Source organism: Macrosteles quadrilineatus, unplaced genomic scaffold (assembly GCF_028750875.1).
Source record: "Macrosteles quadrilineatus isolate MER2022 unplaced genomic scaffold, UCM_ALF_1.0 Scaffold_8__2_contigs__length_117827958, whole genome shotgun sequence".
Taxonomy (NCBI): Eukaryota; Metazoa; Arthropoda; class Insecta; order Hemiptera; family Cicadellidae; genus Macrosteles; species Macrosteles quadrilineatus.
Genome location: NW_026542601.1, coordinates 17,143,993 through 17,157,930, shown reverse-complemented (window position 1 = coordinate 17,157,930; position 13,938 = coordinate 17,143,993). Strand labels below are relative to the sequence as shown.

General features: G+C 33.1%; 1 protein-coding gene and 1 long non-coding RNA gene across 2 annotated transcripts in view; one reads left to right on the top strand and one right to left on the bottom strand.

Moving 5' to 3' along the window:
* LOC129001178 (carboxylic ester hydrolase) overlaps window positions 1-13,938 on the top strand; it is a 100,547-nt gene that overhangs the window by 49,392 nt on the left and 37,217 nt on the right. The gene's annotated exons all lie outside the window — the stretch shown is intronic.
* LOC129001182 (uncharacterized) overlaps window positions 7,165-13,938 on the bottom strand; it is a 28,433-nt gene continuing 21,659 nt past the window's right edge. Inside the window, exon 3 of the long non-coding RNA XR_008491400.1 lies at window positions 7,165-7,326. This is a non-coding gene — a long non-coding RNA (uncharacterized LOC129001182). The remainder of the gene's footprint in view (window positions 7,327-13,938) is intronic.

The window sequence follows — 13,938 nt, the reverse complement described above, 5'->3', positions numbered from 1 at the left end:
GCGTGTCACATTACATCCAGGGCATTCTCCGCGCCAAGAAGCTCGACCTTGACCGGGATGCGGTGTAGGTCATAAAGTATCCAAATGCCATAAACGGTGAGAGCCCTGAGGGCTTAGGTAACATGTTGGCCTGACTTGAAGTAATGTGACAAACAATTCCAGGTCTGTGTCCAACAGAGTAGAGGGGGTTTTTTAGTGAGTAGTCTGCGATAGATTCAGGAGTCTCACACTACAGGCTGGCTACCTGTGTGCGTAAACGCATTTTCCCTCCTCTCCCTTAAAAAAAAAAAAAAAAATGTTATTTGCATTATTTGTTGCCAATAAAGCCGTACAACCGTATGATTGTGGCCTCTAACAGTTCAAGAATAAAATCCAAGTTCACTACAAGTATATTCCACTAAACCAAAAACATATCAAAAAGAGATTATGTTAACAACTTCATGTAATTGATAAGGCTTAATCAACTGATATTCTCATGTCAAGGAATTGCAACTTCTACAGCAAACATACTAGCAGATTTATCAAAATTATGCTAGTGGATAATTCCTTGGCATAGGTTAATTCATTGGCACTTAAGTATGGTATGATGACCGATGTGATGGAAAAATTAAAACTTATACAGCTTAAGGTATATCTCCTTTGAAGTAAGAACATGCCTTCTCAACAGATATTTTTTCTCAAATAAAAACATAGATTTAATCCGCCTTGCACTGACGAAATCGCAGATGTGTTTACCACAAAAGAACCAGCCACACAATTTTATACTATCTAAATGTTCTTCAAAAGGGAGATGAAACCAGTTAACGTAGTAGGCCTAATAATAACTCCAATAACGTACTGGAAATATTTTATTCATTGAATAATCAAACCCTAATATTTTATAACTTGCGCAATAGTCATTATTATTTTTAAAACTTATTTAGGCCTACTACCCATTAAACAAAGCCAAATGTAAAGGTTTGATAGTTTAACTCTATTGCAGTTAAATGAATTAGCATACCCCTTGAAAGTAGCCGTAGGCCTAAATTATACGGGATTCACCTATTAGTAAATGAAATGAAAAATAATTTTTAGACAGGTAAAAGTTAGGACCACATGGCCCTTTCTTAAAACCCTTAACCTGTACATAAATAAAATACATTTATTTTTATCAATTACATTAATATAAGACCAAACTATGGATAAAGAAACTTTAACAAAAGATATTAACTTACATTTTGAACTGTACAAATAATCCCTCTCTCTCTCTCTCTCTCACACACACATACACACACAAACACACACCAAAGCACCCTTGTCAGAGACCAACCATGTGTACAAGCCCCTATGACCCGTTCAAAATACATATTTTTTAGCACTACCACAACAGGGAATGATTATCAAGGTATTTAATGGCTAAAGGGAGGTCATTCCAAAGTATAATAATTATTAGTAATTACTTGAAAAAAATGTATTGCCTGTACAAACCTTTTTCATCTTTATTCCCAGGTTATTTTCTAAGAATAGCCGTGAGGTTATGAGTGAAAATTTAAAAACGTACGTTTTCAGGAAAAGCACTTTTTTCCCCTTTTTTCAAAACTTTTATTATTATTTATATTTCATTAACATTTGAAGTTTCATAAAATGTCCATGGTAACACAATATCTTTGGTAGTTCTTTTTAAAAAGAGCATCTTTAGTGGAAAAACACAAAATCCTGTCACGACCATAAAAAATAGTTAATATTATTTTTATAACTATGTTTTGCTATAAACTAATTTACTTTTATGACCATTATACAATAAAAAGGTCACTGAGCTTTTGGTATATTTGGTCTTTCTAGAAAAAAATAAAAAACTCAAAAAATTGAAAAAAGCCAATAAAATCTTTTTAAGTTTGTATAACTCCGAAAAAACTTACCTGAGACCCGAAAAATCGTTATGTTTGTATAGAGGTGTGCTTCTTTTGTGTATAAAACATTGAAATATGACAATATTTTAATTTTTGAAATTTTTATGATAGAAATCATAAACGTGATGGTCAGGGACAAGCGATACGGTCGTGAATTTTCTGAAATAATCTAAATCTTTCTAAACAATCCTTCAATTATACTGTTAGTTATAATAAAAATATGTGTTTCAATTGAACTAAACTGTTCAAATTACAATTATATTAAAGTTATTGTCACGACCAAATACACTATAATCCATAAGGCTGGATTAGTCGTGAAAAAACCCGCAATGGTCGTGAAACTTTGGTCGTGAAATTACGTGTTATTTGGCTCTGTTGTGGCGGTAGCCCTGCACCTCATGTTCGAGGATACAAAGTGGACTTCTAGTTTAGTCTAGCAATTGAAATATCTTATAAACAAAAATTAACACCATGTCTACTTCATCGAATGACTACGTACGGTCATGGACACACCAAAATTACAAAAAACACAATCTTTCCTTTATTAATCTTGTAATTCCTCCTTTCAACTCGAAACGACCGGCACTACAATCCTGACGTACACCCCGAACTAGTCTCTAAAACCCACTGACTCCATCGACACCAGGCTTGCCACTGTCGTGCTCCAAAGTTGAAAATTTTTCCCAAATGGTCGTGACGCTAAATCAAGGAACAGACTTATTTTGTCATGGTAGTCAGTTTGCAATGACAATAAAATTATAATATGCTCCTTTTTTGTAAGTTTAATAACCATTAATGACATAAAAATATGGCTTTATATATTTCGGCATAAATAATTAGTCTAAAAACAGCGTGAAAGTTGGAAAATGTACCCTAGGGACACGTTATGGTCGTGAATTTTGAGACTTTAAAAATACGAAAAAAATACCTAGAACCTATTTAAAACCAAATAAATGTGTGTAACATGTTGCCCCCGTCCCAAAAAATATTAAAACACATAATAATAAACTACAAATCCAGTATCTACGAAGTAAAAGACCAGGGACATGAAAACGTACGTTTTTAAATTTTCACTCTTATTCCACTTCATACAAAATATTGATTCAACACTACAATAAGCATAAAATTAAGAGGTTAAGAATTAACATTATTACAGTATGTAGATGTTGTGAACATGTATATTTGAATATTAAAACAAAGCTGAAGTATTTTAATCATACATTTTTTTTAAATTACTGTGCCTTTTATCAAGTTTTATGATAATTAGTTTGCAACCTAATTTTTTAGCCATTCTACGTTGAATTCCTTTGATTTAAACCATCTTCCATGATTCTACTTCTTATTATACGCTTAACTTATTTACACAAAAATGCACTAATTTGCAAATTGCACGATAAAATAATTGATTTCAATACTCTAAGGCATAACAAAAAAGTCTTAACAATAGGTATCGTTATCCCTCCTGGTTTTATATAGTCTTATAGATTAAAGGAGTAGGCAGTATCGACTCTTTAATCTATGATAGTATACACATACATTAATACAGTACATTGCAGAATTGACAGGCAAAAAAGTGATCAAAATGGCATAGACAAATTGTGTACTGGCTTAACACAATCAGCTTTACTGAAGACCAGAGAATAGACCTTTATTGAAGTAAACAAACATCATCTGTAAATGCCTTCTAATGCTATTCTTATGGAGAACATTATACGTTATAACTACAGTATTTTGTGTAAACATTTAGGGGATTTCACTATTTTACCCGCCGTCATGGGATTAAAGTTTTGTAATATTCATTTTGATACGACTAATTACATCTAAAACTTTTTAAAAGTAATTGTAATACAAGTAAAATTATGTTATCCTTTTTGAAATTTGTTTAAATTAAGCGTAAACTACAGTACATACTGAAATACCAATCTGGTCTTTATTAGGACAGGCCATTGTCCTGCGTATCATTTGAGTACAGCTAAAATAATCAAGGACTTTTTTAAACTGTAGTACAATCTACAGTACTTTACTTAATCATCCAGAATTTTTTTTCATGCTATCATATGATTTTTCTAATAAAAGCTTATTTAAAAAAATTTAAATATATTTTTTTATATATACTATAAAAGTTTGACAAATAGTGTTTTTGGCGTCTAGGGACATCAAAATATCAAAGTAAAAAAGTATTTGGGTTCTGGGTCCTAAGTTCATTTTCTAAGAAACTGGGAAATTCTGAAAAGCGCCAACAGTGTACGGCCGAGCATCCATTCTCTTAACAGAAATCTATTGGTTCCCTTATAAAGTTGTTGTATGATAAAAAGAGATCAAACAAGGTAATCACTGCAATCACGGGAGATCACCATGGTCAAATTGGTATACTAAATTTAGTAGTAGTACTAAATTTAATAAAAATTGGACTACAGGACAAGTGGTCTGTAGCTCTGTATACATCCACACATCCAGACAGACACACCAAAATCACTTCGAAAGCCACTTTGAACGAATTTCCCTGTAAGGAAATAGTGAACCTGCAGACTAAGCGAATTTTCGTTTACCGTATCTGATTGGATTTTCAATTCAAATTAAATTCACATAGGTTTAAGAGGTACCTACTTATAAGGGACACTCTTTGCTGTATGAACAAATGAATGTCTATTCATATCCCATTTGGTTCTAAAGGATTTTCCACATGTACTGCAATTGTAAGGCCTCTCTCCTGTGTGAACCAATAAATGATTTGACATATTGATTTTGGATTTAAAGGATTTTCCACATGTAAGGTCTCTCTCCTGTGTGAACCAATAAATGATTTACCATATTGATTTTGGATGTAAAGGATTTTCCACATGTACTGCACTTATAAGGTGTCTCTCCTGTGTGAAACAATGAATGAGTCTTCATATTGCTTTTGGATGTAAAGGATTTTTCACATGTACTGCACTTATAAGGTGTCTCTCCTGTGTGAACGAATGAATGAGTCTTCATATATCCTTTGGATTTAAAGGATTTCCCACATGTACTGCAATTATAAGGTGTCTCTCCTGTGTGAACCAATGAATGAGTCTTCATATTGCTTTTGGATGTAAAGGATTTCCCACATGTACCTACTTATAATGTCTCTCTCCTGTGTGAACCAATGAATAAGTCTTCATATATCCTTTGGATTTAAAGGATTTTCCACATGTACTGCACTTATAAGGTGTCTCTCCTGTGTGAAACAATGAATGAGTCTTCATATTGCTTTTGGATGTAAAGGATTTTTCACATGTACTGCACTTATAAGGTGTCTCTCCTGTGTGAACGAATGAATGAGTCTTCATATATCCTTTGGATTTAAAGGATTTCCCACATGTACTGCAATTATAAGGTGTCTCTCCTGTGTGAACCAATGAATGAGTCTTCATATTGCTTTTGGATGTAAAGGATTTCCCACATGTACCTACTTATAATGTCTCTCTCCTGTGTGAACCAATGAATAAGTCTTCATATATCCTTTGGATTTAAAGGATTTCCCACATGTACTGCACTTATAAGGTGTCTCTCCTGTGTGAACCAATGAATGAGTCTTCATATTGCTTTTGGATGTAAAGGATTTCCCACATGTACCTACTTATAATGTCTCTCTCCTGTATGAACCAATGAATGAGTATTCATATATCCTTTGGATGTAAAGGATTTCGCACATGTACCTACTTATAATGTCTCTCTCCTGTGTGAACCAATGAATGAGTCTTCATATATCCTTTGGATGTAAAGGATTTCCCACATGTACTGCACTTATAAGGTGTCTCTCCTGTGTGAACCAATGAATGAGTCTTCATATTGCTTTTGGATGTAAAGGATTTCCCACATGTACTGCACTTATAAGGTCTCTCTCCTGTATGAACCAATGAATGAGTCTTCATATATCCTTTGGATGTAAAGGATTTCGCACATGTACCTACTTATAATGTCTCTCTCCTGTGTGAACCAATGAATGAGTCTTCATATATCCTTTGGATGTAAAGGATTTCCCACATGTACTGCACTTATAAGGTTTCTCTCCTGTGTGAACTAATGAATGTTTCTTCATATTGCCTTTGGATGTAAAGGATTTCCCACATGTACTGCAATTATAAGGTGTCTCTCCTGTGTGAACCAATGAATGAGTCTTCATATTGCTTTTGGATGTAAAGGATTTTCCACATGTACCGCACTTGTAAGGACTCTCTCCTGTATGAACCATTAAATGTCTCTTCATATCCCGTTTGGTTTTAAAGGATTTCCCACATGTACTGCAATTGTAGGGCCTCTCTCCTGTGTGAACCAATGAATGAGTCTTCATATTGCTTGTGGATGTAAAGGATTTTCCACATGTACTGCACTTATAAGGTGTCTCTCCTGTGTGAACCAATGAATGAGTCTTCATATTGCTTGTGGATGTAAAGGATTTTCCACATGTACTGCACTTATAAGGTGTCTCTCCTGTGTGAACCATTAAATGAGTCTTCATATTGCTTTTGGATGTAAAGGATTTTCCACATGTAGTACACTTATAAGGTGTCTCTCCTGTGTGAACCATTAAATGTCCCTTCATATCCCGTTTGGTTCTAAAGGATTTCCCACATGTACTGCAATTGTAAGGTCTCTCTCCTGTATGAACCAATGAATGTCCCTTCATATCCCATTTGGTTCTAAAGGATTTTCCACATGTACTGCACTTATAAGGTGTATCTCCTGTATGAACCATTAAATGTCCCTTCATAACCCATTTGGTTTTAAAGGATTTCCCACATGTACTGCAATTGTAGGGCCTCTCTCCTGTGTGAACCAATGAATGAGTCTTCATATTGCTTGTGGATGTAAAGGATTTTCCACATATACTGCACTTGTAAGGTCTCTCTCCTGTATGAATTAAAGAATGTTTGTTCATATTGCCCTTGGTTAAAAAGGATTTTTCACATATAGAACACTTATAAGGACTTTTCCTAATGTGTATCAACACATGACTCTTTACTTGTTGTTGTTGGAAAAAGGTTTTCTCACATGTCAAACATTTGAAGGAACGCTCTCCCGTGTGATATAATATATGAATCTTCATTGCCGATCGAGTTGAACAACTTTGCTCACATATTGGACACTTGAGAGGAATATTTTTTCTTCGAGTTAATTTTTCCATTCTTTCAGTTTTAATATTTGTGAAATTTACCACAAAAGCTAATTACTAATCAGAAAAATCAACATATCAGAGAAATATTTAAATAGTAACCTTGTTTGAAGGACATGTTAAATGTAGAGCAGTTACGATTGACTCATTCTGTAGTCAAATCTTGCCATGCACATGAGGTATTTAACAATATACTTGAGTGATTATCCTTTTTCTCTTGTCTTTCTTTATTCTTCTGTTGTATTATATTAACTCTCAGATCAATATCATCTGTTGCTTTCTTTTTACCTTCTCAACCTACAACAAAAAATGTTCATTATAACATTGACTGGATACAGAAGTTGTATTAATAGTCAGAGATTATAATTAAAACTAGTTGTTTCCAGTTACTAATATTAACTACATTTCAATGTTATTTTAATAATTTAAATACAATTTTATCTTGTTACTACATAATAAATTAAAAGTCAATACTCTTTTCTCTTTACTCTCTCTACAATAACTTGAGAGACATAACCACTTGGTGCTAAAGTGTGGAGAAATCCATCAAGGACATGTAACCGGTCTTCCTCTTCTTCAATCAAAGTGTCCAATCAGTAGTAAACTCTACTGTTATTATTAGTTGCTTAGCTATTTTATTATTAATTTGGTCACCATGTTCATTCTTTGGTTAAATTATTGCATGAATTTTGTCTTTTTTAAAGCTTTTTTAGAAAATCCTTTAGGTACTGAACATGTCGTCAATGATATTTTTATTCGCAATACATTGTGATGGAAGACTTATCAATGTCTCACAAAGACCATTAAGCTCTCTTGGCCATTCCTTATTCGTAAAATATATTCAGCAAATATTGATTCCCTTGGATTTGCTCTATGTTTTTAGCAAGTGAAATATTCTTAAACATTGACCATAAAGGTGGTATAATTATCGAATTTTCTACCATTTCACAGCGACTCGCACCAGAGACTATGGTAGGTAGCTCATTGCTGGAAATTACCTCCAAAACCTTCTAGCGATATCTCGCAGTAATCATTCTACAGACGATAAAGCATACCTATTGGACATAGAAGCTTCATCCCATAATATTATTTTACAAATATTTAGCAATTTTATTGGCAATTTAAATCTGTGTTGTACTGTACGCTAAGATCTCCTAAGTCTAAATAGTGTGTTTTGTGACAGCATCTGTCCGTGCAATAGCCTATATAAATAAACGGTATCAGCATTCTGACACATACTTTCTCCCATAAGTTTGTCAACAACCTTTATCATGTGTAAGCGGTGAGAGTAAATATACGGAAATGGGATTTGTACAATTTTGTTCAGAATTTAAAGGACTACATACTAAATTTTTATCAAAATCGTTCGGGCCATTTTTGTGAAAATCTGATTTTTCCGTTATTTTATGGGAAAATAACATAATTTACAATAACTTTTTAACCATGATTTTTACAGAAATGGGATTTGTACCATTTTGTTCAGAATATAAAGGACTATAACATACAAAATGTTTATCAAAATCGTTCGGGCCGTTTTTGGAAAAATCCTATTTTTCCGTTATTTTATGGGGTTTTATGGGAAAATCCCCATTAAAAATAAAATCATTTTAAAATATGAAAAAACTATCAAATCTTTAAGGACCATAACATACTATGTTAAAATAAAACCGGATTTTTTCTAAAATCCTATTTTTCGTTATTTTATGGGGTTTTATGGGAAAATAACATAATTTACCATAACTTTTGAACCGTAATTTTTACAGAAATGGAATTTGTACCATTTTGTTCAGAATTTAAAGGGCTACAACATACTAAATTTTTATCGATTTTTCCTGTTTTTTATTGGTTTTTATGGGAAAATCCCCATAAAAAAATCAAAATTTCAAAAAAAATGAAAAAAACACCTGGAGATACCATGGATTAGATCCTACATACCAAATTTCATCGAAATCGGACCACAGGTGTGGTCTCTAGCTCTGTACACATCGAGACACACACACACACACACACAGACATCACTTCGAAAACCACTTTTTTGGGTCCAGGGGGACCCAAAACGAATATATCCACTCAAAACTCAAACTCGAAAATTTTGACGAAAACAATACTTTCTCCATATAGCCTACTATGGTATAGGGGGAGAAAGTAAAAAAAATTAAGCGGTCACATAACATTTCTTTGAACTTCAAAAACCAGCATAGGTAACTTTTCACAATTTATTATCATACCATCTCTGTTGTTAATACGTCCCTGTATCGCAAACACGGGATTGTTTCTTCTAGGTAGAATTTTATGATAGGCCTAATCAAAATTAAAAATTGGAAAACACAACACATAAAAATATCTATGAAAACGTTAAACACACCATTATCTGAAAATAAAATACAATCACATAATGAAATAGACTGGTTTTTACTCCCTATGAATGAAATTGCATAAATAAACTATCCCATCTCTTAAGTTGTCATTGTAGGGCTATTTAAAAGTAAACTGATAGGTAAACAGAAAAAGTAAATATTAAAATGACAGAAGGGAAACAGGCTATTTTTATGAAGACAGATGTTTTCTTTTAAGAAATAAATCATATGTTAGGTAATCTTAACAAATTTTTACTTGTATATTTAAAATACATGAAAACTTTAAAGTCCGATGGGGCGAAGCACATTGAACTGAGCGTGACAAAAGTTATTCCATGACATCTACAGAGAATTCCCTTTAATTTGACACCTTAATCATCAAAATTGGTTCATAAATAAAAGAGTTTTGCTGTGCACAAGATATTCCTTACGGAATTAGTATAATAGATTCCAGTTTAAAAAATCTTATACATTAAGAAATGTTTCAAAAACTTATGACAGCCACCCTGACCATACTACTGGAACGATTTACACACGGGTTTTAACAAAAGAAAGGTTATCTGGCCTATATGCTCAGTGATTCCCAATGATGCCCAATTGTTCTTAGCTTATACTCTTTAAGGTATTTGTAATGTGCTATTTTAGATGATTTGTTGACTAACATATCTTGTGATTCTTGATTACCTTTTCAATTATCTTGCAATAAATACTGTCATGGCAACCAGATAACTCATAAGGCCCATGTTAAATTTCAAAAAGTTAAAATCCACATAGGGAAGGCTCAGTGGTGCGATTTGTACTATTTCAGATGTATAGCTTCCCATGGTTGGTTACCATGACTGTGTTAAATTTTGTGCGTTGTAAAACATAAGTAGTAGTTAGTGTAGTATAAGAGCTTCCTTCCGCTAAATAACAGAAACAAAATTTCGTCTACCACAGTGATTAGTGTGGATGTACATGAAGTACCTGTTGTCACAGGAATGTCATGTTTTCTTTAAACTAGATCTTCTAATCCTTAATAAGATTCGTCGATTAACAATGCATGTAAAAGTTTTCACATAGCAGCCAATTTACAGTATTTGCTTTTTGGAAATGCAGCATTGCTATGTTATTTGCATTATTTGTTGCCAATAAAGCCGTACAAACATATGATTGTGGCCTCTAACAGTTCAAGAATAAAATCCAGGTTCACTACAAGTATATTCCAGATTTCTCAAAATTATGGTATAGTTCGGCCGCTTAGAGAGCGACCTCCTCCAGCATTGGTTTGGCATTAGCGTGCAGGTAGTTTTCCAAGCGGCCGAACTATAGTGGATAATTCATTGTCATAAGTTATTTTATCAGTGCTTAAGTAAGGTATGATGACTGATGTGATGGGAAAAATTAAAACTTACATAGCTTAAGGTATACCTCCCTTTGAAGTAAGAACATGCGTTCTAAACAGATATTTTTCTCAAATAAAAAATAGATTTAATTTGCCTTGCACTGACAAAATCACAGAAGTGTTTACAACAAAAGAACCATCCAAACAATTTTAATATTATCTAAATATCCTTCAAAAGGGAGATGAAACCAGTTAACATAGTAGGCCTAATAATAACTCCAATAACGTACTGGAAATATTTTATTCTTTGAATAATCAAACCAGAAACCAATATCTTATAACTTGCACAATGGCCATTATTATTTTTGAAACTTATTTACTACCCATTAAACAAAGCCAAATGTAAAGGTTTTATAATTTAACTCTATTTGTCGCTGTTACATGAATTGGCATAAGCCTTGAAATTAGCCATCAATTTCAACGGGTTTCACCTATTATTAAATAAAATATTATTATTAGACAGGTAAAAGTTTACTAAAGTTTAAACTACTTATTATACGCTTAACTTATTTACACAAAAACGCACTAATTTGCAAATTGCACGGTAAAATAATTGATTTCAATATTCTAAGGCATAACAAAAAAGTCTTAACGATAGGTAACATTATCTCTCCTGGTTTTATATAGTTGTTCACTACGGTTTTGTAAATATGTAAATTAGTATTTTCATCATTAATCATTAATTTTTATTAACATTTAATTAACAGTGTGCATAGGTTTTTAACATTCATCTGTATATTTGTTACTTATTTAAGTCTGTAAAATCTACTCTACTCACGCACACACACACACCACGGCAATTCCCCTCCCTCACATTCTCCTCAAAATCATACGATGCCTACGTCATATGGCGTGATCTATCTCTGTCTCTTTCCCTCTCATGGAAAATTCAAATTTCCCCACCATGATTTTATTCAGTTAGCGTCTAAAACCTTCCTCGATCGTACGTATGTGCCGCGCCGCGCCGTTTTTATGGCAATCTCTCGGTCCTTTTGACCACCTCGTGGTGGAAGTGTCCCCACTTTAAAACCTATCTCTTAATCAGTGAATAATAATATCAAATTCCCCATTTCGAAGTGTGTAGTGCATCTGAACTTCCAGATCTTCTTGTGCGTGGTGAGCTCACCCAATCCCCATTCCCCCTGCTACCTTCCTGTGTTGGATTTTCTTATTGAAAGGTATGTGACACTGTTTTTTATAATCTCAATTAACTCTCATATCGAACAATAGTATTATAATTTAAAGGAGTAGGCAGTATCTAAACTTTAACCTATGATAGTATACACATACATTGATACAGTACATTGCAGAATTGACAGCCAAAAAAGTGATCAAAATGTTAATATTGGCATAGACAAATTGCGTACTGGCTTAATGATAAATCACAATCAGCTTTACTGAAGACCAGAGAATAGACCTTTATTGAAGTAAACAAAACAAACATCATCCGTAAATGGCTTCTAATGCTATTCTTATGGAGAACATTATACGTTATTTTAACTACAGTATTTTGTGTAAACATTTTGGGGATTTCACTATTTTACCGCTGTCATGGGATTAAAGTTGTGTAATATTCATTTTGATAAGACTTATTACATCTAAAACTTTTTAAAAGTAATAGTAATACAAGTAAAATAATTTTATCCTTTTTGTTACTTGTTTAAACTAAGCGTAAACTACAGTACATAAAAAAATACCAATCTGGTCTTTATCAGGACAGGCCATTGTTCTGCATATCATTTGAGTACAGCAAAAATGAATCAAGGACTTTTTTAAACTGTAGTACAATCTACAATCTACAAATTAATGGGTTTGAGATTGTTAATGGGATTTTTATTGCATAATTACTCTAGTAATAAATTATGAAAATGTGAACAAACATCTGATAAACCTTTTATGTGCTCCTAACCAACTAGCAATCAATAAAATTATGGCCCATTAAAAATTTAAGGACATAGTCTGTCATTTAAGGACAATTCCCGTACATTTCATGGCCAGTAAAAATTTAAGTACAATTCCCGGTTTTCCCAAATTTCCCGGTTGGTAGACACCCTGTAAAATGAATCAAGGACTTTTTTAAACTGTAGTACAATCTACTTTACATAATCATCCAGAATTTCTTTTTCATGCTACAATATGATTTTTCTAATAAAAGCTTATTAACAAAATTTTTAATATATTTTTTTATATATACTATATACAAATTTGACAAATAGTGTTTTTGGAATCTAGGGACATCAAAATATCAAAGTTAAAAAGTATATGGGTCCTGGGTCTTAAGTTCATTTTCTAACAAACTGGGAAATTCTGAAAAGCGCCAACAATGTACGGCCGAGCATCCATTCACTTAACAGAAATCTATTGGTTCTCTTATTAAGTTGTTGCATGATAAAAAGAAAGCAAACAAGGTAATCACTGTAATAACAGGAGATCACCATGGTCAAATTTTTATACTAAATTTAGTAGTAGTACTAAATTAAATCAAAATTGGACTACAGGACAAGAGGTCTGTAGCTCTGTACACATCCACACATCCAGACAGACACACCAAAATCACTTCGAAAACCACTTTTAACAAATTTCCCTGTAGGGAAATAGTGGACCTGCAGACTGAGCGAATTTCTGTTTACCGTACCTGATTGGATTTTCAAATGCTGATTGGATTAAAATTAGAACTATTAAATTCACATAGGTTTAACAGGTACCTACTTATAAGGGACTCTCTTTGCTGTGTGAACCAATGAATGAATCTTCATATTGCTTTCTGCAATTAATTGTAAGGCCTCTCTCTTGTATGAACCAATGAATGTCTCTTCATATTGATTTTGAATGGAAAAGGATTTTCCACATGTACTGCACTTACAAGGTCTCTCTCCTGTGTGAACCAATGAATGAGTCTTTATATTGCTTTTGGATGTAAAGGATTTCCCACAAGTACTGCACTTATAAGGCATCTCTCCTGTGTGAAACAATGAATGAGTCTTCATATTGCTTTTGGATGTAAAGGATTTCTCACATGTACTGCACTTATAAGGTGTCTCTCCTGTGTGAAACAATGAATGAGTCTTCATATTGCTTTTGGATGTAAAGGATTTCTCACATGTACTGCACTTATAAGGTGTCTCTCCTGTGTGATCCAATGAATGAGTCTTCATATTGCTTTTGGAT